We start from the raw sequence: 26215 nt of genomic DNA on the forward strand, positions 1-26215 counted from the left end.
AACTGTGAAACATGCATTTATGCAGCCTCAAGATTCAATGCTGAGCTCTCTGCTGGTGTAAATCAGGGTGACCGTAAGTCAGTCGTGCTGAGCTGAGATATGCTCACTGAGAGCCCGACCATTAAGGAATTTTGCACCTTTGGTTTTGTTGCCTTCATTTTGCCACTAATCTATCTCTGTAGGGGTGGATTTTAATATTCCAAATCTCTTCATAGGCAGAAATCGCTATAAAAATCTTGACGTTCTCACAGAAATACAGATTGGGAGTGTAAAAAATATTTTGGACTTGCTCCAAGGACTGGAAAAATATTTATTGGAGTATCAGGGAATCACAGAAGCGCAGAGGTAGGAAGGGTCCTCCAGAGGTCCAACAGTCTCCCCTCCTACGTGGAGTGAGTCTGGTGAGAGCAGGTTCTTCAGAGCCGTGTCCAGTGGGGTTTTCACTGTCTCCAAGGACAGGCACTCCACAGTGCCTCTGCACCACCTGCTCCTGTGCTCTCCACCTTGACAGTGACAAAGCTTTTCCCAACATCCAATGGAGTTTTCCCAAGCTGTAGCTCATGTCCATAGCCCCTTGTGTCACGCTGTGTGGTTCCCAGGAGAGTCTGACTCCATTTTTCTGTGCCATCTCGTTAGGTTGTGTAGAGAAATAACATCTCTGTTTCACTGTCTCTTCTTTGAAGCCAGCAAACCCAATTGCTTCAGCTGCTCCTCACCTTACATTTTCCCAGCACTCCAGTCGTACTTGTGGCCTCTACTTTACTTTCTCCAGTAAGTCAGGATCTTGATTTTCAGTGCAGTGGAGCCCAGGACTGGACGCCAGACTCCAGGTACAGCCTTGTCAGTGCTGGCTGGGTGGGGAATCAGCACCTCCCTGGCCCTGCTGGCTACATACCTGAAGACACAGGCCAGTGCAGAGCTGGCTGCAAGTGCAGCCCTGTGGGCCACCAGCTGTGTTGGCTGCAAGGGCCACTCCTCACTCCTCTCTACAGGCTGTCCACCAGCCCTTCAGCTCATTTTTATGAAAAGTGTATTTTTTTCTGTCCCTTTAGCCCACAGCATGCACTGGTGCATGGGCTCCTTCCATCCCAGCTGCAGGAATACTTGGGGTTTGGTATTGATTCCAGTAAATTGTATCTTCTACTTTGAACTAAGAGCTATTGTTGGAGGTGCTTATACTAAGGAGAGGCAAAAAGCCCTCTTCAGCCCTTTCTGCCAGTGTTGAGGATCTGCTAATATTTAAAAGGTAGCACCTTTCTGCCATACTTTCTGCTTGTTATTTGCTTTTTCCTGGTACTTTAGTGGTCAGCTTTCACCCCCACCACTGCCCGTAAAAATGAAGTGCTGCACTGGCACGCTCAGATTTTCAACCAGGACACGCACATCAAACTGTGGGTCAGAGCAATACATCTGCAGATCAGGCTTCAGATGCAAAGTGTCAGGAATGCACTGGAGACTCCTCTCCATCGACCTACACAGGGAAAGAATTACACTATAAAACTGAGACTCATTTAAAGTAATGATCAAATCTGAGGAAATGGCAATCTGTATGCAGACTCTCCACAAGCTGAAAAAGAAGCTAAATTCATGTGTGAATTATTTGCTGCCAATTATTCTCCCAGCTCTAATATTGAGTTTTAAATATTTAGTTAGATCCACTTCCAACCTAGAATTTTGGTTTTCATTTAACACCATGACTGACTATATATATGTATGTGTATACGACATATGTTATTTCATTTCGCCTCCTTTGCATGCAGTTGAATAGTAATGTGAATGACCTACCTGCCTTTTGGTAGGCTTTTGGACAAGGTATAAGACTTTTCTCTGTGGATTTTGGTAGTTGTCTGAGTACCTCTTTGATCTGAAAGTGACCCTGCCGGGTTGAAATGTGGGCTTGGCTAACTTCGTGGCAGGACTCTTGGAGAATTACAAGATGGCTGTAAAGATGCACTAACCCTTTTCAGGGCCTAAATTAAGCCTTAAATCAAAGCTAACTAGAATGCCACCAAAGCTTTTCCATTAAGACTGGCTTACACACCCTTGCACTGTGATGCACAGAAAACATCATAAATTCTGAACCCAAACTGAAACCCTGAAGCTCTTGTCTTTACTTTCAAAGTTCATGAAATGCTTCTTCACTACCAGTGAGCAAGCCAGTGTTTGTGTGAATTGCTTTTTGAGTGTGAAGGCAGATGCTGACCTAGAAGGCAGTTGGCACTGGACAATTATCACCAGAAACTGAATCTCAGTTCTAATCCAGCATTTTAGTTATCAGAGTGCAGGCAGTGCCATCATTTTAAGGCAAAAAGCCCTGCATGCATTCAAGGGGTGACTTTGTGTTAGAATAAGCTCTTCTTTGTGATTGACGCACACACAGTGTGGCACCTCGAGGACAGGCCATCACAATTTATATATTGTTGTACTTAAAAGCAAGGACTTTTGTGGTTTGTAAACCAAATATGTGGAAAAAATAGATTTTCTTTTTTCTTCAGTCTGTTTTATTCTTCACTGAAGGTAGTGAGTGGTGTGGAACTTCACAAGCAATGAAGTAAAACCAATCTGTCTCCTGAACATAAAGGTTTCTCACCCAGAGGGTGGTTGGACACTGGAACACCTCCCCAGGGCAGTGGTCACAGCACCAGTCTGACAGAACTCAAAAAATGTTCGGACAATGCCCTCAGGAACATGGTGTGACCCCTGGGGGTGTCCTGTGCAGGGCCAGGAGCTGCACTCCATGATCCTGGAGGGTCTCTTCTAACTCAGTTTGTTCTGTGATAAGATCTGCCTAGTCAGAAATGAGCCCTTGAGCAGGGTGTGAGAAGAGAGGAAGGTTTACAGCTATTAGCAACCTGGGGCAGTATCTTCCTGTGAACTTGGGCACCAGATCACAGCGCTTTCTCAGAATGAAACTGGTCAAGGAGCTGAGAAAAGAGTCGGAGCTGGCATTTGCAGGGGAAAGGATGTGGGATTCAGCCAGGCCCCCAGGCAAGATGGGGGAGGATAGGGCAGCACATCTGAGTTCCCTGCTCCCAGAGGATAAGAGGGCCTGACTCACTTGTGAAAAAGCTTATCAATAACTGCTCAGGCTGAGGTTTTATGCAGAATTCCCTGGAGCTCCATGCACTCCCATTCAGAAACAGGGGTGTTGTAGCATCATTGTGAAATACCATGGTGAAACAGTCCATCGTACTGCCAATGGTTGGCTTTAAAGCTAGGGCAGGAGAGGAAAGAATTGCTAATGCTCCAAGGAACAGCTTGTCAGCTTGAGGGCCTTGTGAGTGCCAGCTGGATTAAGTTCATGTCTGGATTTGATCCACTAATGAAACATCATCCTCCAAAAACTACTGGCTGAAGGTGGCAGACCTCTGGAGACCTGCAGGGTTGATTGGAAAGTTGACTCTCTTTTAACCATATGCTCATGTGTATGTCAGTTATGAAAATGAGTCAGATTTTCAAGTTTTCAATTAAAAAAGAACATTAGGAAAAGCATTGGCAAAATAGCTGCAATTTTCCCTCCCCATTGCCATCCCCTTAGTGTAATGGAAACAGTTTTGTTGATTTGACTCTAGGCTCTGGGGCTCTAGGGCTTTAATCCCATTTTGGCTTTGCCAAAGTCAATGTATTGCCCCCTGTGGCTCCTGCATCCAGTGAAATGTTTAAGAGTGGAAGAATGTGACATTTTAAGAAAAAAGGCTGATGGAATCTATGAATTTTCTGAAAAGTCTGGGGTCAGTTCCTATGTGATGACAGTTCTGGGCTGAAGCAGACATAATACTTTTGCCTTCCAGCTGAGGGGAAAGAAGGATTTCCATTGAAGAGACATAGTTCAAAATCCATTACTCTGTCCCAAACGTAATACAGAAGTGTGTCTCAGCAGCAAGCTGGTTTCTGAGCTGGGGAATAGAGGAAGAGTTTTTCCCTGGAACTCACAGGGCAGTGAGAGTATGCATTAGATAGCCTCCAGAAGATCTCTTCTACAGCAGGCTTGCAAATGGATGTACCCTTTCCACCCCCAGCTCTTCACTCTTTGCTCATATAAATATTTAAGTAATTATTTTTTAGAGCTCTGGGAAACCTTTATCAATTGCCTCTATCAGAACCTGTTCTATTAGCTGAGAAACTTTCTGCCATTATGGCAGCTTTTCACTACTTTCTATTTCATTAGCATTCATTTTCTTTAGACATATGACAGACTACCCACTGGAAATGTAGGCATCTGGGAACATAAAGCTAAAAGCTGAGGTTTGCTTCAGTGCTTGCCAGCCCACAGAATTTTATTACCTAACCTACCTTTACCTAAATCACAGAAAAATGACAAACCATTTGATGCATGTAAAAAAAAAAGAACCCGAAACAGAGTTAAACTGCAAGCTTGACTGATGCAAACTGACATAAAGCATCACAATGGCATGCATCAGAGACAGATGTTTTCTCCAACTCCAGTTTAGTTGTATTTTCGCAGAGTGCACTACTGATTGGTTAAATGTAGCTCTTGTAAAAAGATGTGGGTCTGGAGTTCAAGCTCAAATCTCCACGAGTAATGGGCGAGCTGATGGCATTACCCTCACAGGTGGAAATGGGGAATGCAAATTTTAGGAGCAGCACATCTGTTCTCTTGGCTAATTGGGTATGAGTTCTACAGGAACGACCACATTAGCAACCTTGGTGTCATAACTGGAGGGACACAAATCAACAGGGCTGTGTGTGCTAATGTTGAGGAATTTGGAAATCTGAGCTGCGGATTTGCATAGCCCTGGCTTCTGCTCATGGAAAGTCTCTTACAAGATCCCAGAACCAAAAGGTTTCTCAGATGAAGGACTGGTGGGAGGCAGTCCTGTCAGATAATGCAAGAGCTTTGGTGTGGTTTTGGTAGAAAGTGGTCCAAGCAAATGTGAGATACATTCTTATAACTGAGAAGCTCTTGCTTCCTGTGCAAGAAATCCCTGTGAAAGGAGGTCGCTAAGTCATTAGCTGATTTTTGGAAGAGAATCACACAGATTGCTTTTGTTCATGGTGTTCATCAAACAAATATTCAATTTTGGGAATTTTCTTGTTAATGTCTTGTTACCTAAGTATGCAAGGGCTGAGAAGAAACTCAGCAGAAAGACTGGCCCCAAATCTCTGTCAGTAAGGTTGAGATTTCAAGCTTACTGGCTAGGTGGATGAAATGGCCTGTCCCCATGCTGCTCCATTAGTAGAGATATATGGACATCCCTTGTGGTCAGTTTTCTTTTGGTTTTCTTTCTCTTGCAAAAACCCGGACAGGGAAAAAAAGCAGAAGTTGCACAATCTCATATTAACCTGAAGTCTTCTGCTCTGTGACATGTTACAGGCGACAGCCTGTCATTTGTCAGCTGTGCACCCTGGACATTCCTCCTCACACGTGGGTGGAAATTGCATGGCCTGAATGCAAACACTTCAGAAACCCTTTGAGATGTCAGTCTTGGATGTGTTTTGTTTTGAGCACCTTGCCCTGAAGAAGTACAGAGTGTAGTGTCTGATATCAGCCCCTTAGGACAACAACTCAGCACCACACCCTGTATCTAAAACAAGCTTATGCAAAGTTATTAACCCAAAAGCTGGCCATTTGTCAATGGTTTAATACACCTGGAGTGATGTCCCTGACATTCTGTACCACACGCTGGTTTTGATAGTGCAAACTTCTTATAATTAACACCCAGATGTATTTACCCAATAAATGTTGTATCTATTCAACAGAACTTCATACATGACATTTTCACAAAGATATGCACACAGAAGTTGATGATACTACATTGCTAAGAGTGTTTCAATTTTCCAGTTGTTGGCATATTCTTTTGTCCATAGCTTTGTTGTTGTCCTACATGACCCATTCAGGGCCCATTCAGGTGATTTATTCCTGTTCACAAAGAGAATTGTAGCTCCTGTGAGCAACTCCTCGGCATTCCATAGGAGGACACTGCCTACCTCTTTTATCCAGCCCCATCCATGGCTATCCAGCCTCTCTGCAGAGGGCTCTAAGCTTGTTAAGACCCTGTGAATACTAATGGATGTGTTAACTGGTGCTATACTCAGCTTTCTGGTGGAAATCTAAACTCGTTTCCTGTTTAGTTTTGCATGGCATACTGAGGGAAAAAGTAACCCCAAGTTCTTTTTCTCTTAATTGTATCCCTTCAGCTGGCTAGCATTTTATTCTGCAGATGCTCAAGCTGTCATTTGTTGTATGCAGATGCATCAGTATCTTGTTTCAGGTAGCCATAGACCAAATGAATTGAACCTAATTAGCGTTATAACTTCTAATTCAGGAGACTACATCAGACACTTGAATCTGTTGCTATTCAGGAAAGTGGAGATGATTTACCAAATGATAAAAGGAAGAATGTGCTCTTACAGCATTCTTTCTTAACTGGGCCTGGTAAAGTCTCTTTTCACATGTTGTTGTACCCATGTGACAAACCCGAATTTTGTACACAGTGTAACATCATTTTCAGGATAAGAAGATATTTTTTTAATCTCTTTTTAATTCTGTATCTGAAAAATGGCTTTATTAACCTCTAGTTACTAAGGAATAATAACTCTGTGGTCTGTTGCTCTTCTGCAAAGATGTGATAACCTCTGAAGAAATGCTATGTGCTAGACATAACAATGGAAGTCTGGTTTTAGCCATTCATCTAATCATTTTTGGACACCTGTATTTAAACCACTGTTTATCCTCATTAGGCTGTTTAGACATGACATGTGATATTAAAAGGTTTTGGGCACTTTTGTCAGACTTTACATGGGCACAGAATGTCCCCCATCCAGAGAGCTTCTTTATGCCAGCTCCCAAGCAGTGCACTGACATCTGAACACCACAGCCATTAAAATCTGTGGAATGTTACTATATAATAAGAGGGTCAAATATAAAATAGCCACAAAAAACTATGGAAGAACATTGCCTTACCTAATGTCTGGGCTACACCCATTACTGGAAAACTAAAATGGCAGAGAAATTCAATGGCAGTATAGCCAAAGTAACACTCACTGGAAAGTGGGAGCAATGCTCACTGGAAATTGGGAGCCCTGGCAATATCTACACAGCAAATTGCCTTAGATTAAGCAAGGGCAAATGAGTTTTTACTACTCAGAAGAAATATTGTGGAGTCGCAGTGATTAGCTCTCTAAAAATAGCTAGTTATTGCTCAGCAGCAGCTGGGAAAGCAAGGAGAATTTTCCGAATTATTAAGCAAAGAGAGAAAACAGAGGAGAAAATATTTATTCCAGGGCGTAAATGACTGTCAGGGCCGTGTTTCGGGGCAGTTTTCCTCACCCATCCCAAAGGGAAGCGAAGCAGCCATGCATCCCGCCACTCCCTGTTCCACACGCGCCCACACGGACACGGTGATGGCAAATGGCTGCCCCACGGGGCCTGCAAACTCTGGGGAGCTCCACGGCTTGGAAATCGTGTGAGAAGCCTCCAGCCAGCAGCTCAACAGCAGCCAGCCTCAGTGTGGGGTGGGATTTGGGGCAGGAACAGCCTCCTGGCCTCCGCAGGCTGCCTCGGAGTGTCCCGTGGGGATGATGTCTGCCCCTGGGAATGGCCACAGCTCCACTGCCTGCAGGAATTCAGTGGGAAATGGAGGCACAGCCTTGTGCAGGAGTGCCAGACCTTCCATCAGTTGCTTCTGGAGACGTTGTGACTATCCCTATGGATGCTATAGAGTCAGGAGGTGACCTCCTGTAAGTGCTTCCTCCTGTGTAGGGCCAAGACTCCGTCTCACTCAGGCACCCATTCCCTCATTTCATACCCTAACCCTCCATTTTGAGCAGGAATGGAGTTGGGCCTGAACAGGCTGCAGGTTTGTTTAAAAATACTTGACCTGGATTTAAGGCCTGGCTCAGAAAAGTGTTTGATTTTTTGGTTTTAAGAAATTGAGATGGCATAACATAATTCTGGTATCATTTCCTAAGAGCTGGCCACCATGAGAGAGAGGATACTGTGTTAATTGGATTTGCTGTTTGATCTAACGTGACAGTTCTTCTGCCTTTAGCAACAAAAGAGGAATCAGCTTCTTAGATTTCCACTGCATGTTTATACAGCCTGTTGGCATTTTCTTCATCATCCGCTGTCCCATGATTTTGTTTCAAAAGGAGGGCAGGGCTGTGGTTACGGGTATGCAGGAGTCTGTACATCTGTGATCTCTCAGAAGGTTTATGATGTCATGTGTCAGTGTGCAGCTTCACTTCAGTCATCTGTGTCTTGACCCAGTCCCTGAAAAATTGATGGGAGTCTTCTCTGTGATATGAAAAAGCCCAGCTCTTTGGCCTGCTTCAAAGCAGTGGGAGTTATTCCATCCATCTCAAATGGATATGGCCTGCAACTTCAAACTGGGCAATGGTAGCTCTTAAACACTGTGCAATGATGTTGTGAGGCTTAATTAATTGAAAGGAATTAATGGAAAGGAATTTAAATGGAAGGGGAGACGTAAGTGAATAATTTGATTGTGTGGAAGTATCTTTTAGTGCAATTTTAAACTAAAAGGGTCTGAAATGTATTCCTGCTCCTGAAAAATGCTGAAGGGTTAAAATGACCTAATTCAACATCAACTAATACACTCCAATATACATTAAAGCAAGTAGATTATTTTTTAAACAGTGCTATCCTGCTAAGTGATGCACTGTGCTCAATGATAGACTGGTTGAAGCTGTAAATGTCATTGTTAAAATGAGTATCTTTAACAGCTAATATCTATTAAAATGAAGCACTTAGGCACCAGAAAAGAGAGCTTTAAACTGTTAGGTTCCCTAAATTATTTTTGTACAATCAAAATGAGACTCTTAGGGATTTGGTGGCAGATTCGTTTAACATATTACTTTTCTAGGTGAAAGATGTACCATCAAATCTTGCTTAAAAATACAAATGAGCTGGGATTGCTATTCTTCAGGTGACCCAGCATGTGTGTTTCTAAAATATATTTTAATACAATTGATTGTGATTTGCACTAGAAGTAGATAAGGACTTTGCCTGCTGCTACCATGATTTGAGTAAAGGTAGACTAGGGCTTGGGATCACAATTTGGATTGTTCCTTTGATGAGCTGACAAAGGATTTTATCCTTTTTATAGCTCAGTTTTCTTACAGCAACATCTTGGTACACAGCTCCAGCAGGTGTTGTAAAGGCTTAAACTCAGCATATGAGAGAAAGGCTTTTCAAAGCAAGCATGTTCATGTAGTAAAAATCAGGAATAAGGAGGTGCCCACCAGTATCTGTAGGTGCAGAGGGAAAGTGCCTGTAAAGAAGCAGGTTCTGGTATATTTGAATTAAAACTCTCCAACTGGCTTGTCACCACGTGTTTGTTGTAATTCATCTGAAACTGCAAGCTGGACCACAGGTCTGTGTATAACCTTGCACTTGAAAAGTGCATTTATCTTGAAAAGCAGAGATGTTACTACTTCTTTTTCCTTTCTTCTCTGTTATTAAATGCCTATAGGTGAGGTACACAGTCCCCAGCATTTTTTCTCCCTCATGAAGATGAGGGAATGCTTCCTATATATTTCCACCTTGAGTAATTTCTTAGTTCACAAGACCCCAAAAAGCTTACCTTGAGACACACCAAATGTTAAGAACTTTACCGAAAGCTTTTCTGCATGGGTTGATCACAAATCCTTAAACCATTCCATGGATGTGATGCCATATGTTGCAAGATCAATCCTTCAGTGCACTCATTTTTTAAATTTTTTTTTCTTGTATTGTGATCTTCCTCTTTTTGTGCATGTATCAGGCTATCACTATCTTGTTTTTTGGTACAGATGGAGGGTGTTGCCAAGAAAAAAATAAAAAAAAGGTATTCTGCTTCATTGCCATAAAGAATTCTTTGTTTTCCTGAATTCTTTGTTTTAGTGAGGTTTTTTTGTTTTCTAAAGACAACTTGTTTTGTTCAGTAGAACCTTAGCAAAGGATGAGTGCCAGAACACAACTGGTGTCCTGCTCTTTCCAACAGCAGCTCTTTGTCTCCCAGTGCAGTACACACATGCTAAGAGAGGTTATTCTTGTTTTGGAATGAAGTGATCCAGAATTTCCTTTTGTGCATCTTTCTCCCTAGGACTGTGTTGGTGCCAGCAATATGAGTAGGCAACATCTTGACTTGCAGAACCAGATTTTAGAGAATAGCAGCAATTAATAGCAAGATTAGCTTAACCAAAATTTGTTCTAACTCTTGTTTTCCATAAAAATCTCATTTATAACCTCCCTAAACAGTTGCATGCCAGATAATGGGTAACTGCTTTCTTGAATTCTGCCAAAGACCAGTGCAAAGTGCCTCTGATGTTCTTTGAATGCAGCTCTGCTGAAAGGAAGGAATCCAACCTTCCACCATGACTTTTCATAGGAAAAAACTAAACAACAGTATATAAAAAACCAAGAAATTTCTGCCACAGAGCTGTTAAATATAGTTGTGGTTACTATTTCATAGTAAAAATGAATTATTTCAGGAAAATGTGACAAAGCACGGGGGCAATTCACAGCACTGTTGCCCTTTTTCTGGCATGGGAAAGCCGGAAAATAGAAAATGTCAGGTTGTGTCTTTCCATGCATAGAAAGACAAGGTTGTTTGCAGAATTAAAAATAACTGCTAGCATAGCAGTGGCACTTTTGGGTATCTCCATACAAATGAACATAGTTACAGTGTATTACGCTAATTTAAATTGTAAGAATAAATTATTTTCCTATAAATACTGCATCAAATGATACATTTAGACACAACTTGGCAGTATTCAGAGCTCTGAATAAGTGGCAGCCCACATTGCAGTTTCTTTAAAGCACCCATTTTAGCATGTCAGAATAAGTTTTCTGCCTAATATAAAATTATTTGTATTTCACATCCTTAATTGATGCTTTTAATTACTCTTCATATAGTTTAATAGTTTTCATATAGAAAACTGCTTTCTGTGCAGTAAGCCGAATCTCCAATCTGCAGCAAAACTTGCTTGAGTCAGGTTTTTGCCAGGCTCTGTGTACCAGCCCCAAATACTAAATTATGTTGGCACTCTTACAGTAATCAAGGGAATAATTGTGAAGGCAAAGTTTGTTGTAAGAAAACCAAATTAGGAGGGGAAAACAACATCACTTAAGAGAAATATTTAGCATGAACTAATCTTTTTGGTCTTTCTCTTCCCTCAGTAAGGACTGTTTAACCATGGAGTATAATTACTTAAAACGTACTGCAGTTTATCCTGTGTAGATTAGTCTTCTGCTTTATTAGAATGCTAAAAGGCCAGTCTTCAAAGAATAAGCAAATTAAAGCTCTGTCTTGCTGTTTACAATGCTGGGGTCAGATCTCTGATATCTACCAGCTTTAATGCGAAGCAGCCATGAAGCCCATTTAGTTAATCCAAGAGTTGATGTCTATTTAAATTTACATGAATCTTTTCAGTGCCTCTTGTGGTCACTCATTAAGCTGTTGCAGAGTCGGGTATCTCCCCTGTGCCAGCTCCCTTTTACTCGCCAAAAAATCCCCACTGGACTTCAACAGGAACAGGACTGGTCCTGCTGAACCATCCCAGTACTGCGTCCTGTCATATTTTATGATATTGCACTTCCAGTGGCAGTTCAAGTTGCTTTAGGCCTTCTGCACAGCGATGAGGCCAAAATTGCCCTCCTGAAGCAGTATAACAGAGGGCTGATAGCATTTGAGTGCTGAGGAGGAGCTTGTCAGGCTGGAGCCCACGGGTATTTGTGTGAATGACTTTGTTTCTGCTTCCTTCGCAGAGGTTCCCCACACCTCCTTTCCACTTGCATGTCATAGGTATTTCCTGCCTTTCCCTTCTTTCTATTTCCCTCTCTCCATGACAAACAGACTCAACTCACCCTATGTGAGGGAGAAAAATGTTTTTCTAAAGTGAGTTCTTCCCACAGAGCTAGGATTATCCTTGGGTCCTGCTGGTATCAGAGTGTAAAATTTCCCCCTTTGCTAAGATATGTGAGGCCTTTCAGGCTGTCTCATATGGATTTTCTGCCAACCATTGGAGTCAATCCAAGCTGGGGGCTGTCCATGCACTTTGCAGTTCTCAGTCTTTTGGGATTTTTATCCCAGGGCTGTAATGGAGTTTGGGGAGAGCTTCTAGAACTCCGGGTCTTGGAAACTCGAGATTTCATGAAAGCCTATGCTTGAAAGTGTGAATAAATAAAAGTGCCCAAGGAGCTCAGAAGACAGAAACTAAAGGGAAAAAGCTGTTGTGTTACTATTATTTCAAAATATAATAATTTTAAAGGCAATTTCATGTTTCTTTTGTAGAATCTTGAGTGACTATTTTGGACCATGTGCGGTTGCTGAGATTGTGTTCTGAAAAACCCAGAGCTATTCAGATGATTGCATGGATTCATTTCAGCTGCTATGTGCAAAACCCCTTCCTTGCTCAAGCTTTTTCACAATATTGGTATTACCTCTTATTCTTGGCCAGGCCAAATATACAATGAAAATAGCCTTTGTTTCTTTATTGCAATGCTTAAACTTCCTGTCCAATCCAAAGAAGTACAGGAGAATAAACAAACAAAAAAGGGATCAAATTTAAATGCACAGCATGCGTGCAGCTTTGGGTCTGCTGTCTCTGCATTGCACTTTTAAATGTAAAAGGCATGAATCCTGCCCAGATGGGGGGTATGGCCAAGAGGGGAACCAGGACGGGGATACTCTGCTTTCTATCTCCTGAACAGATTTTATTGCGTGTTTGTTCTTTCATTGTTGTTTTCTTTAGTCTAAAATAAAGATAAACTAGACAGAAAGCAAAGTGGCCAGGCGCCACTGCACAATTATAATTAATTCACTGTTAATGTTTCAGACATTGTAACAGAGTACATTGGAATTGCTGGGGCGGGGTGAGATTAGTTTGAGCTCTTCGTGTACAAACTACAGGAGAGTCATATTAAATACCCACTGTAATTAATGTTTTCAGAATGAGCACCAAAGGGAATAGCATGGCTTGCCACTGACAGGAAACTTGGTTTGTGCTTCTGCTTCCCAAGTTCTCGCTGTGTTCTCACCTCAAAAGGTGAGGATGTGAGAACATATTGTGCCATGACCTCAGAGCTGAATGTGCACAGCCCATTCCTAAACATTGCTTCACCATATTATAGGATCACCTTGGAAAGGAGGATGCACCTAAGTTCAGACTCAAATCTGGGTATCTGCAGACACAGGAACATTCATGATCTCATCTGGTCTGCAGAAGTTGTGGGAGTCAAAGGCTTCATTTTGTCGAGAGCAAAATGGCTCAAGAACCCAAAAGACCAGGTTCTGCAGTGTTTTCAGCCAAACTATAGAAAGGAAAGCTGTTTTATCTTCCCAAAATTTTGAAATATCCAGAATCTATTAAACTGAAGAGCACTTAATGTAAATAAGAGGTCTCAACCATTACACTGTTTTAACAGTTAGAGGAATGAAGTAGATTTTGGAACTCCAAAATATCTCTGTTCATATTTTTTTCTGCTGCCAGTATTCTCTGTGGGAAAGGAAAGCCATGATAATTGTGATCGGATACATAATGATATGTGGTATTCATTACAAACCTTCTTAATTTTAGAGTAAGTCTTCCTGCGGGTATTGAGTCAGATTGCTCAGGCCAAGCATCCAACACTGTGTGTCTGGGCTGGGTGTCTCTCCAGTTCTTTCTATTCAAGCTCTGTGTCTGAGGTGTAAAAGAGCCCTTTGTATGTTAAGTCTGAGGGCAGCTGAAAGTGTGCCTCTGCTGGCTGGGTGTTGCCATTAAATATAGTTTATACTCTATCATCATTTATGCAAGGTGACAAAATCCACATTAAATTTCTGGTGAAACCTGGTCTGCTGCGGAACATTATTAGCGTACTTATTAGTACTACATTTTTCATCATGGATGTAGCCTGAATATCCTAATTTATGACCATCTGGTCTGCAGTCAAGAACAGCCCATATGACCAAAATGCAGCTTCCCTAGGTCAGCCAATACATCCATGCTGTGACTTAAAGAAGGGGGCAGAGTCCTCTGCAAAAAGCCATAAAGACCTCCAAGAGAACTTTGAGAGGAGGGGGGTGCCCTTCCCCAACCCCTTGTACAACACACCCAGCAGGGCCAGTCATTGTATCTGTTTATTCATTGGTGTTGGGTAATGGTAACGCTCATTTCATTTAGGATTTGATTTGTTTATGAACTAATAAATATGATTTATAAAAAGTGCGTGTGGTTCACTAATTACTGCACATATGGCGTTTTCATTTTGTAAAACTGGCATTTGCTTTCTATTATGATTATGTCTCTGTTCACCAGTGCTAATTAGTTTGATTAGACAGATAACTTTAACCATTATTAGGACTAGATTAGGGGAACTTTGCATGCAGGGGAATGCGGGGAAGAAGGGTTCATCACCAGTGAAGATAGGTCAGCAACACAGAGATTGCTCCTCATTAAATATTTTAAAATTAGTTTTTGTTTTGTTTTCCACATAGAAGAACTGAGAAGCATTCACATTTAGCTACTTACAAAAATCCAATTAAACACAGTTGTTTAGCATGAATTTGTTAATCAGAGTTAATCTTTCCAATGAATGCATAATTTGGAATCTGTGTCGAAAATGTTCATTTAAGGATAAGCATATTATAGACAAATAAAATATAAAATGAGATTCTCTTCCTTGGAATTGACTCTCAATATGGAGCAATATTGACTGTTTTGTGTTGATTCTCCTGCATGCTGAGGGACAGAAGTGAAATGGGATAAAGACTAAGAAATGGCACATGAAAACCAAAGCCACCTGGGGTAGGCCGTGTTTTTCCCAAGAGCCTCTGAAAATTGTAGAATAGTGTCATCTGAACTCTACAAAATGCAAATAAAGAAAGAGAAACTCCTATTTATGATCCATGTTAGGATAAAAATAATTATTCAGGGCTGCAGAAGTTTGATATTATTTTATTTCTTCAAATGGATCCTCTATCCTAAAAATGAGAGGCAAGTTTTCTTTACCAATATATTAGAAATTATCTTAGTGCACTAGGAGAGCAGGATGTGGAAGGCCTCCTTTAGAAAGGAAACTGATACTCAAATTAGGTAACTGTGGATGCTTGTTTCTTTAAGATGGGCACTCGTTTGACTTTGGATGATTGCTTGCATTCATCCAGTTTCTGGGTAATTAATTGGTTTGCCAGGAGAACGGGGATGGTGCCTTGCTATGGATGCACAGTCCTGCTGCATCTACTGGGTCTCTCCTTGCTGTGCTCATGTGCCAGTGCCATTTGTGAGTGGCCCTTTTGTTGTTGTTTTTTTTTGTCTCCAAAGCAGTTTGTAAGGGAACAGAAAGTTCTTTCCCATTTGAAGAGAATTGTGGGAGTATTGAAAAAGCCTTAAATCTGCTATTGAAGGGCAAACACATAGAGAAGCAGTAAAGTAGATTGTTGCAGTATTCACTCTCTCCTTGGCTCTTCTGGAGGATGCCTCCTGCCATGCCTTTCAAAGAAAACCCCAGACAATTTAAATGTCAAAGTCTCAAATTTCAACATGCATCATTATTGTTGGAAGCATTTGCTCCAGGAAAAGTTTCAAAATTGCCATTTCTGTATCTTAAAAGAATGTGAACAGGATGGCCAGATTCTGAGATGGTATAAATTGGCAGAGGTTCGTTATTTCAATGTGGTTATCCTGCTTTACACCAACTGAAAATCTGGCCCTGGAGAATGAATATTTATGCCATGCCAGCGAGGTTTGAAACCCCTTCTTAAAAAATGAGAATGAATAAAGAAAGAGCTGGGATATGCTCTGTGCTGATGAACCCAAAGCCAAATATGACCTCCCCTTGACCTTCTATGCATTTAAGTTGAAAAAGGCCATTTTGATACATTCCACTGGAGCTTAAAATGTCTATATTTCAATTCCAAAGGTCAAGCTCTCTTCTCAGTGTACTGTATGACCCAGCCTTGGCTGCTCCCCATTGATGTTGCCTGACTGTACTTCTTATTTGCCATTGACTGTTTACTGTTTTTCTAGGTAATGCCAGTGAAAAAGACAATTCAAATGATTTTGAGCTCTGTGTCGGTTCTGATTCTGATTGTGTCACTTGTGCTTGGTGCAGCGTTAGTGGCTCCAAACTCATTAAGTCTCCAGGAAATTTCAGATTACTGTGTTAACTATACCTTAATCGATGTACTTGTCTTTGATTTATGTATTTATAAATTCCACTCAAGTATTTTTAAAGTTTTCTTTTATCATTATGTCTAATATCACTGAAATAAGTAATTTTTCTTCACCCCTTGTTTTCTTTTCCTTTTTGAGGGTTTTGAATACTTTTTTTTTTCAAATTCCCAAATTGAAAGGGAAATATTTCTAGGCAATTATGTTTCATGCATGCTTTAAAGTAAATCCCCACGTCTTCAATGGATGTAAGCACAGCCCCACTGGGAGGAAAGGACTGTTTCAAATCTTCCTGAAACTTTGCATCACTGGAGCTGTGTCAATTTACACCATCAGTGGTCTGGCCCAAATTAAAAACGTAGTCAGACTTTTGTGGCTAACAAGTCACACATCTGCCTACCTTCCTCTGGATTTGAAACAGCCATTATACTGGATGGTTCCCAAAAATGGTATAAATGCAGTCCCATCAAGCAGGCTGACAGGCCTTGGTAATTTCTCTAGATAGAATCGCAAAGTAATCATCGTCTCTAATGATCTCTCCAATTACTTTATAGAATAATAGTTTATTATAAAATCTGTTTTAGCAGACTGTCTATTTTTATCCTCTCCCCTTGAAAATGAAGTCAAACACATAAGAACTGCAGAACACTTTTGCAAAGTTAAGGGATTGCTCTTACCTAACAGCAGAAACAATCACGAGCATCTTTTAACAGGTATGTTGTAATTTCTGTCAATTAACGCAGCTTAGTGAATCATTGGTGATGAACACTTTGCTAAGGGCCCCGACACCCTGCTCCTGTTGAGATGTGCCTTACTGCACAGTCCTCAACAAACCATGACCAGATGTTCTTGTCCCACCCCTCGGCCATGTCTAGGTTTCCCTCCAGTGATCAAATGAGAGGGAATCCAGTCCAACTGGAAAGATAAGGTGCAGGCTCCTTCCAGTGTGAGGAGAATTGATAAGGAGCAGATCGATACCTAATCCCCTTCAGAGGGCAGCAAGGCCCACCGTCTTAACAGTGGGACATCCCCTCCTTTTCCTCTTCTACTAAATTGCAAAATTTCTGTAGTGGAAAGAGTGTAACACTGCAGCTGGGTGGTAGGAACCAAACAGAAATAAACCCGGGTGGGGAGAAGTGTATACATGTGTTGAACTAAGGCCAAACAGTGTATTTGCCTTTAATTTATTTCATCCTTGGAAGGGACACCTGGGTTTGGTAACAATTTCATCACCGTGGTACATAGCCAGAGCTGTGTTCAGCCCTTCCAGCCTGAACTGGCAATATTTGGCAAAATTTAAAGCAACTGGAATTGCTGGGCAATGTCAGGCAGCATCAGGAGTTGGCGATGCTACCAACTGCAATTACAATGAAAACCCGATAGGCTCTTGACCATGGAAAACCACTTGGACAAGCAGATCTGCATACAGCTCATGTAAACAGCTGGAAAAAACCAGTGTAGTTGCAATTACATACACTGTCAGAGAGGGCACTTGGGCCTATGTCTTTAGTACTTTTTTCTGGTTCAGCTGTTTGTTCAGCTAGGAGATAAAAACTGACTCACCTTGCATTTGTACCTGCCAAGTAGCATCAAAAGGACGATTTGTAATCACAGTTCATTCCTGGAGCTTGGAGTGTAAATATCAATGAAAAATTGTGTGTCTGGCTCTCGAGGTCTCCATCCATGTTTCTGCTTTCTCTGGAAGGGTTCACCTGTTGGTTTTTCACTCTGTGTCCAGCTTCTGGAGCTCCAGAAGTCTCTGGTGGCAGCAGGCAGCCTGAATTGCCTTTATGAGAACTTTCCATCTATTTTATTTGAGGTATTTCCCAGATTCCCTCTCCCAGACCATGGACTCTTTTATAGGGATGGTGACTCCATCTGCTTCAGCTTTTCTGAAACGGATAGAAGAAAATATAAGTGCTAATTATCTCTTTTCTTTGTGAGCCGAGATGAATTTTGCTTGATATTTTGGTAGAAACATTGGCATAAGCACCACTGAAAGCTTGGTGGGAAGCAGGTTAACTCTGGTTTTGTACAACTGTTGCTCCCAGCGCTGATACTTGGTACAGAAATCAGATTAAGCAATATATAGGTTTATTTCCCACGACCGTCCCCAAACTGATTCATTGGGAGAAGAAGAGGTTTGATGACTGAGTTGCTTGCATGAGTCAGGGAAGGAATGATAAGTAAATCTTGTCCCTTGGATTAAGCAAGTTACTTTTCTGAACTTTGCCTTGGGCTTGGATGAAGGAAGCTGCTATGGGTTTTAGTCATTGTCTGGGGAGTTGTTTAACTTTTGTTATATTTTTCCCTTAAAAAGGCAAAAGACTCTTTGGATTTATTTGTCATTACTTTATAGCAGCAGCCATAACGTGTGACATGTTTCAGAAAGTGCATTTATGAGAGGAATTATGTGATGTTAACCCTGCAATACTCAAACTGGACTCAGAGATCCAGGGTTGCTCCTGAATGCCAAGGCCCAGCCCTCACTCTTACACTTTTGAGAAAAAGGAGCTCATAGGGCCATGACAGACAGTTGATTCGGATAATGAAAAAGGAGAAAAGATACTTTATGAATACAAATAATTTCTCTGTAGGCAATACAGCAAATGCATTAAAAGTAAAAATGCATAGGAATGCACTTAAATCTGAATGGGAGGATGTAGCATCCCTCTATCCTCTGAACAACCCGTAGAGGGAGAATAGATTATATTTAGGGCTAAGAGGGCTTTTGGCCTCTCATAATCTTATCCTGTGTATTATTTTTTCCTCTTCTACCTTGACGTTATTTTCCAGGCAGTTTTCATTCTGCCCTTCACAAATTGTGTTGTGTGCACTGAGTCATGGGCTTGGTGTTTTCAGAAAGGTTGTCAGTCACAGCTATTCTCATGCAGCAATGATATGATTAGCTCTGGTTTTTACTGCAGAGTATTAATTTAACTGAAGTTTGAACACGGCGAAAAAAGAACTATCAGTGGGTGAATGTGCCAGCTTAAAAGCAGAGACACTGTGTGGTATGAGTGGTTGCCTTCCTTTGGGATTGTGGGAAAGGATGGCAAGGAAAAACAAGCCCACAGGCACTGTCGTGCATGGGAATATCTCAATAGCCTTCATTCCAGGGAGTGCCTGGGGAGGTTATGGACACAGGGCCCTCCACAGCCCTGGTGTCTCAGAACCCTGGTCCTGGCATTCCCAGACCCTGTGCCTGGGTCTCCTCTGCAGGCTCACTTCTGTCTGGGCGGGGGGGTCTGTAAGGTGCCTGGTTTGTGGGTTTCTCCCAGCAGCTGTCACACACATACCTGCAATGGTTAGGCTTCCGAAAAACAGAGAGGAGGTGGAGCTGCCTGGGTCCCTAAGGCAGCCGTGATTGCCATATCTTGACGTGTCTCAGTGCTGCCTTTTTCTTCCACTCTCTCCCTTGTACCTGAAATTTGATTGGTAATCGACCAATATGGGCTGAAAAAGTGGTGTCAGCCTGAGCTGTGAATTGACCTGCTTTTGTCAGTTTGTCACAGTTTTATTGCTGTTTTAGCACAATGCGAGCGCGCTAAAGCCCAGCACTTCTGTCACCTGGAGAAAAGCCTGGCAGGCTGATGTCCTCAGGAACAGTTTCCATGTGCAGAGGGGCCAGGGGTTCCCTTTCTCTTCACCAGCTCACCCAAACTTCATATTTTCCTTCTAGTCAAAGAGCAGCTTAAAGCCAAAACAACCAGCAGGTGTTTGCCCCATCTCCAATACTCTTGGAGTATTTCCAATTCACTCCAATTCACTTGCTGTGGTATTCAATAGCATTGCCTAGTAAGATAAAAACTGTGTGCTCAACTAAAAGTGACTATATTAGGTTCATCTCTTTGCAATTGTTAAGTTTCTTACAGGAACAACAGACTGGATTCTTCAAATCAAAATATTTCAAGTGTAGGAAATGAGGGATAAGAGAGAATTCCAAGGCCTTTTATGAAAGGCTCATCTTAAAAGCTAATTTAGCTTCCTGCACAGCAGCAAATAGATCTGACAGTTCACCCAAAACCTAGCTGAAAGGATGTGTGCTTATACCTCTTATTATACCGAGATTTAAAAATAAGCTTTTTGAAAAAGCTGTGATCTTTTATTTGGTTTCCTTAAGCTAGGAGTGTTGCAGTGTCAGACTCTGTTCTCTTAATTGACTATAACTTTGCTGTTCTCGTATTGCAAAGCTGATGATGAGTGAATAATGTGTTGCCCAGTGCTTCTGCAGCTGGGCCCAGAATTTGGCTTCCAGTGCCTTTTTCATATCTTTGTTTCTGACACAAATATCTTTGCTGTTGCTTTGGATAAATGAGTCCTTTCCAGCGGCCCAGGGTGCTGGAAAATAGTCATGATCCAGACAGCATGTCTGAGTGACCCTACAAATAGCAAACATGGGAATGCAGCTCAGCATGTATAAGCAACCCTACAATAATAACTTTGTGTGTGCAGTCCAGCAGGTGGGAACAATCCAGAACTAGGTTGATAAAAGAGCTGCTGAAAATGTTATGGGAGGAACAGATCTGTGCGACCTCAGTTTTCTTAGTTTTACATCTGCAAAATTTTTATTATCATCATCATAATAATTCTTTTCTTTTATTTCATTATTTTATTATCATTATTTCATGGAGCAGTTGCCATTACCTGGCTTTGCAGCCCCGTGTTATTTTTCATCAACAACATCCAGTCTGTTGCTTAGCTTGTTTTTCTGGAAGCTGTTCCTATCTCTCCAGCTCAGCTCCTAACTCTTACCCATGTCTAAGTCATCTTGCACCTCACTGCTCCTCCAGCTGCTCTGTTCAGATCATGAAATCGGTTTGCAAACAAGAGCCTCAACCCCTGAGCATCCTCAGCTAGCGCTCGACATTATCAGTTTTACTCCCGGAAAGGGATAAAGTGAAGCTCAGAGCACGCTGGACTCTAAAAATGATGACAATGTTATTGTTATTTCAAAATGTTACTCCCATATGTTCAGGAAGCAGGGCGCCGATCAGGTTGTGTAATTGGCTTGGCAAAAACACCCGTTTGAGCCGGCAGAGCGGAGTGGAAAGAGCGGGGCAAACCCAAACCTTTCCGTCCACCGAGGGACGCGGTGTCGGTGCGATGGGAGGAGCAGCGAGCCGGAGGGCGCTGCCAGGGCCGGCTGGTCCCCGCGGACATCTAGCGGCGGCACGGCTGCGTACAGGGGCTGCGGACCCTTCCCTGGGGCTGCGACCCCTTCCCTGGGGCTGCAGTCCCTTCCCTGGGGCTGCGATCCCTTCCCTGGGGCTGCGATCCCTTCCCTGGGGCTGCGATCCCTTCCTTGGAGCTGTGGACCCTTCCCTGGGGCTGCGATCCCTTCCCTGGGGCTGCGATCCCTTCCCTGGGGCTGCGATCCCTTCCCTGGGGCTGCGAACCCTTCCTTGGAGCTGTGGACCCTTCCCTGGGGCTGCGATCCCTTCCTTGGGGCTGCGGTCCCTTCCCTGGGGCTGCGGACCCTTCCCTGGGGCTGCGATCCCTTCCTTGGGGACGCGATCCCTTCCTTGGGGATGCGATCCCTTCCCTGGGGATGCGATCCCTTCCTTGGGGACACGATCCCTTCCTTCCCGGCGCCCGCCGCATCCTCAGCCCCATGCACATCCAGGTTTACAGCCCCCTCCCCACCGTGCGCGCCCTTCCTTTCGAGAAGGGGCGCCAAGCCCCTCGGAAAAGTGGCCAGGAAATTTCATTTATATCCTCCTAAACCCTCAGTTACTCCTCGTCATTCGTTCGTGTTTGCTGCACTGTAGTGTTCGATTTTTTTTATTATAAATTTAGGAGATTTTAATTGTTCAACAGCTCATTTCCCAAAGGATTGCAGAGGGCTGCTGTCACCAGCAGTGTCACCTACCTGAGGTATTCTGCCTTTAACAGCCCTCTCTGAAGGACCTCTTTGGCCTTCTTGAGGAGACCCAGTCCCTCGAGGATGTATGTAAAAGCATTGCTTAGAATTAATATAGAATACTTAGTCATATGAAATACTCAGTGTCCCTGTGAGCCTCAAGTTAAGGACTGCACTAATCCAGGCCCAAAAGGAGGCTGAGCAATAATTGCATGCAGTGGGGCAGTTGTGGTTTAGATTGTCCCCTGCTCATATTAAATCTTGAGGTTGCAGGGAAAACATTCCACAAATCTTAGATTCCCTTCCATCTACCCCCTCTTGCACCAAACTGAGTATTTAAGGCACCCTTCCTTGTGTTTCGTGTTGTCTGTCTGTCTGTCTGCCTTTCTCAAAATAAAAGGCAGGACCTATCCAGCCCTATCCAGATCTATCCAGATGCAGTCAAACAAGAAAATGCTCCGATATTTTAATACCCTAGAGCTACCCCTCAGCAGATAAAATGACTAAAAATGAAATTTAAAGCCCATCTGATTTACCTGTTGTTTGTGTGACTCAAATACCTATGTTTAATTTTGTCTATGGATTGGAAAAAGTTAATTTCAAGCCTTGTTTCTCTTGCTAGCAGCAACAACCTTTTAAACTGAGTATTACTGGTGAACCATATAGAGCTGGTTAAAAAAAAATGCTTTTCAGTTCCACCATGCAGTTGTTCGGACGACAATTATGGCAGCTGAAGTTTAATCATAGTGTTTGATAGCTCATTTTCTCAATGTCAACACGAGGCACTGTTAAAAAAAATGAATTCTTTCATTTGATAAGCTGGCTCCAGAGCACTGGGCTCATTCAATAGGAAAACTCTTTCACAGGGCTGCAGCATGCATGGTTTTTCTCTTTTTTTTTTCCTTTCTTTTTTTTTTTTCTCCTCCTTTTTTTTCCTTTTTTTTTTCCCCCTGAAAGCCACCCAAGAAGAGATTAATCACAAGGGGGAAACTCAGCTTCACCCTCTAGCTGCAGGTCGCAATTTTTATTTGTATGGAATTGGCTTTTGGAAAGCTGAAGGCTGCCTGAGGGCAGGGACCTGATATAAGAAGAACCTGAGAATGAAGCAGCAGGGATTGATTAGCCTACTTCATATCCCACACTCCATAAGCACACTCCAACCGCAATCTAACACACCGCTGAGCTGAATAGACAAGAGAAATTGGATTCCTTCCTAATATTTAACCTTCAAGTCAGCTCCAACAGTTGTTGATATGTTGTTCTACCAGCAAGTAACAGTCGCTTTTTTATTCCAGCACCCACCCACACACATATATATACAGTTTTATAAGTTATATGCTATATATTTACATATTTTCCATTTTCAATCTGTTTCAGAGCATGGTTTACCTAATCCATTTCAGTAAAAGTTTCAGGGAAGAACAAACTGACCAAACAATTATGCATAAAGCTGTAGTGAGGGAAAGGAGGGAAAGAGAAATAAAAAGTAGAAAAAAACTCATTGTCTGTTTCATGTCTTTCAAGGTCTTTTTCACACAGTCGTTTTTTATTTTACCTGTAATTTTCCCAGTTCATTAATTGTAGGAATAGTCAGGATTGTACCTAGTGATATGGATATCACTGCTGGCACTGCCATCCTGGAGGTTTCATTTTAGATTTTTCTGTGTAGATGAGATGTGCATTTTGGGGGATGTTTATTCTTTCAGGAGTTTGCAACCTGAATAGAAGGTGCTGTGAAACCTGGACATAAGACAGGACAGTCCAAGGGAGCAGCCACAGCTCCTGGGCCCTCATGGAGCCCCTCAGGAAAGCTCCCCTTTCCAGCATGAGGAAAAACTCAGAACATGATGCAGAATGGCCAGGAAATGGGGATTACAGGGAGTGTTTGAGGGCCTGAGTCTCAGAGAAGCTCTGGGAGAGGGGTTCTCTTTAGGAAAGGCTGGTTGTGGGGGGATTATCCAGGTCTGTAAACATGCCCACCCCACTTTGCCAAGGCCTGACATGCTGAGCAGCCCCTGGCAAGCTGCTGGGGTCACTGAAAGGCTGCCTGGAAGCTTGCTGACCTCCCCAGCTGCCTTCCCTCTGCTGGGGTTGTGGAGTTGCAGACACGCCAAACTCCCCATGTCTGCCTGGCTCACGGGCCATAGGTCTTGGCTTCCAAACCCTCAGGAGGGCTGGGCTGCCACCCACACTCTGCCATGCTCCCCACAAACTCCTGTGTACATGGGATGTGACACGCACCCCATGGGGTTCTCCAAGAGGGAGTTTTCTAAAAAATGTCTGTCCTAGGGAAGATCCACATTTCTGATTCTTCATTCACGTCTGGATGAACAGAAAATGCAGAATCGGGATTTTTCTCAAAATGGTCATTTTGATTCATGCTTGGCTGCACAGCTTCTGTCCTTTCTGAGAAACTGAAGTGCCTTTATAGGCACTCCTGAGAAAGGCTGTGGCAGGAGCAATGACTCTTCTGTTGCTCGGTTGTCACAGGGTGAGGACACGCTGGTGAGAAACACTGGCTTGTCCATCCTGCTTACTACTATGGCCAGAGAGTACACCACAATTTTCTTTATGTAGAAAGAACCAGTGAGCAGTGATTATGAAGCCTTCTCACACTTTATAACCAGCCGAGACATTCTAGAATTGGGCACTGTCATTTTGCAGCTCATTGTGAAAAAAGGTTGTCTTAATAACACAGTCTATTGGGAGAACATGCTGCTGAAACTGCTGCAAGCAAAGTGAAATTTTCATGTAAACATCTTCAAATATTTTTATGACCCATCAGCTTGAGTTTTATAAGTCAATGTATGAGTGAATACACAAAGCTTCTCTCTTTGTTTGCATATCCTGCCTCTACTGAGTTTTAAATGTTCATGCTATGTGGACAAAATCCAACTCTACATCTGTTTATGGCATATGTAGGCAGCATCATCTCCAAGATTTTTTATTTTTTTTTCACATCTAGTTGAGCTCAGTAGCTTTGAGAAAAAGAGCTCTCAAGACCTGAGCTATCTTCCCTGTACCCTGACTGTGATTTCCCTTATAGGCTTGGGATCCTCTGGACTTCTTGGCGTTTCATGTTCAAAATAGGACAGCAACTACCCTCCCCTAAGAAAAGAGATGCACGTGACACTTTTCCCCCCCAGTGATGGCCCAGATGATAATTATGTCCATGTCCCCCTGACCACAGTGATGTGACTTTCCAACCTGTGGATCTGGAGACTTTACCTCACACAATAAAGCCATGTCCTGGAAAAAAAGTGTAATAGAAGTGAAACAATGAGGGATATTCAGTTATTTAGGTTGGCATTAATGAGGGCATTAATGAGTCTGCTGGTTATGCATCTGCTTCCCAGGGTTTCCTGGATAAATCATAGAATTATAGCATAGTTTGGGTTGAAAAATCATCTCATTCCAACCCCCTGCCATGGATAGGGACACCTTCCACTATTTTATCCTACCTACAGACTGATCAAAGTTCCATCCAGCCTGGCCTTGAACACTCCCAGGGATGAGGCAGCCACAGCTTCTCTGGGCAACCTGTGCCAGTGCCTCACCCCCCTTACAGTAAAGAATTTCCTCCTGATATCAAAATCCCACGAGCCTCTCATAAGACAGCATTTCCTTCTGTGTGATTTCAGCATTTAGTCTACAAAATCTATGGATCTGTCTATCCCAAGTGTCTATCCCAGGTCTTATCTCTCTGTGGTTTGAGCTGATGCTTTAACACAAAATTTTACCCTGTTTTTTTTTTTTTTTTTTTTTTTTTTTTTTTTTTTTTTTTTTTTTTTTTTTTTTTTTTTACCTCTGGTAGGGACATACTGGAACTATTACACAAAGCCAGGCCTTGCTCACCAATTTGATTATTTCTGTTACTGATTAAGAAAGAAAAGGAGTTCAGGAAAGGCAAAATGGGTTTTAAAATATTTTGTGACACATCATTTGACAAGTGACAGAGCACTACAGCCTTCATGATGGAAAATAGAGATTTAGCAGCCTCAAAAAAATTGTGGGAACAAGCTGATTTGATGAAGATGTTTGTAAAATGATCATTATGTTTCATTTTTATAAGGCTGAAGTGCTTTCATGGGATATGAAGTGTTTGGTTGAAAGGAAGCCCTGGGACTATATCCTAAGAAGTTAGTTTGGTGCAGTTAGATATTTTCATTTGTTGGAATTTTTGCTCTGTCTGAAATTTGGACTGTTCTGATGTGGGACTTTTCTGAGGAATTGAAGCTG

General features: G+C 42.4%; 1 long non-coding RNA gene across 1 annotated transcript in view; it reads right to left on the reverse strand.

Moving 5' to 3' along the window:
* LOC136363172 (uncharacterized) overlaps nt 1-25775 on the reverse strand; it is a 199560-nt gene extending 173785 nt beyond the window's left edge. The window contains exon 1 of the long non-coding RNA XR_010743914.1: nt 25717-25775. This is a non-coding gene — a long non-coding RNA (uncharacterized lncRNA). The remainder of the gene's footprint in view (nt 1-25716) is intronic.
* Nucleotides 25776-26215: the final 440 nt, after the last annotated feature.

This window comes from Sylvia atricapilla, chromosome 6 (genome assembly GCF_009819655.1).
Source record: "Sylvia atricapilla isolate bSylAtr1 chromosome 6, bSylAtr1.pri, whole genome shotgun sequence".
NCBI classification, from domain to species: domain Eukaryota; kingdom Metazoa; phylum Chordata; class Aves; order Passeriformes; family Sylviidae; genus Sylvia; species Sylvia atricapilla.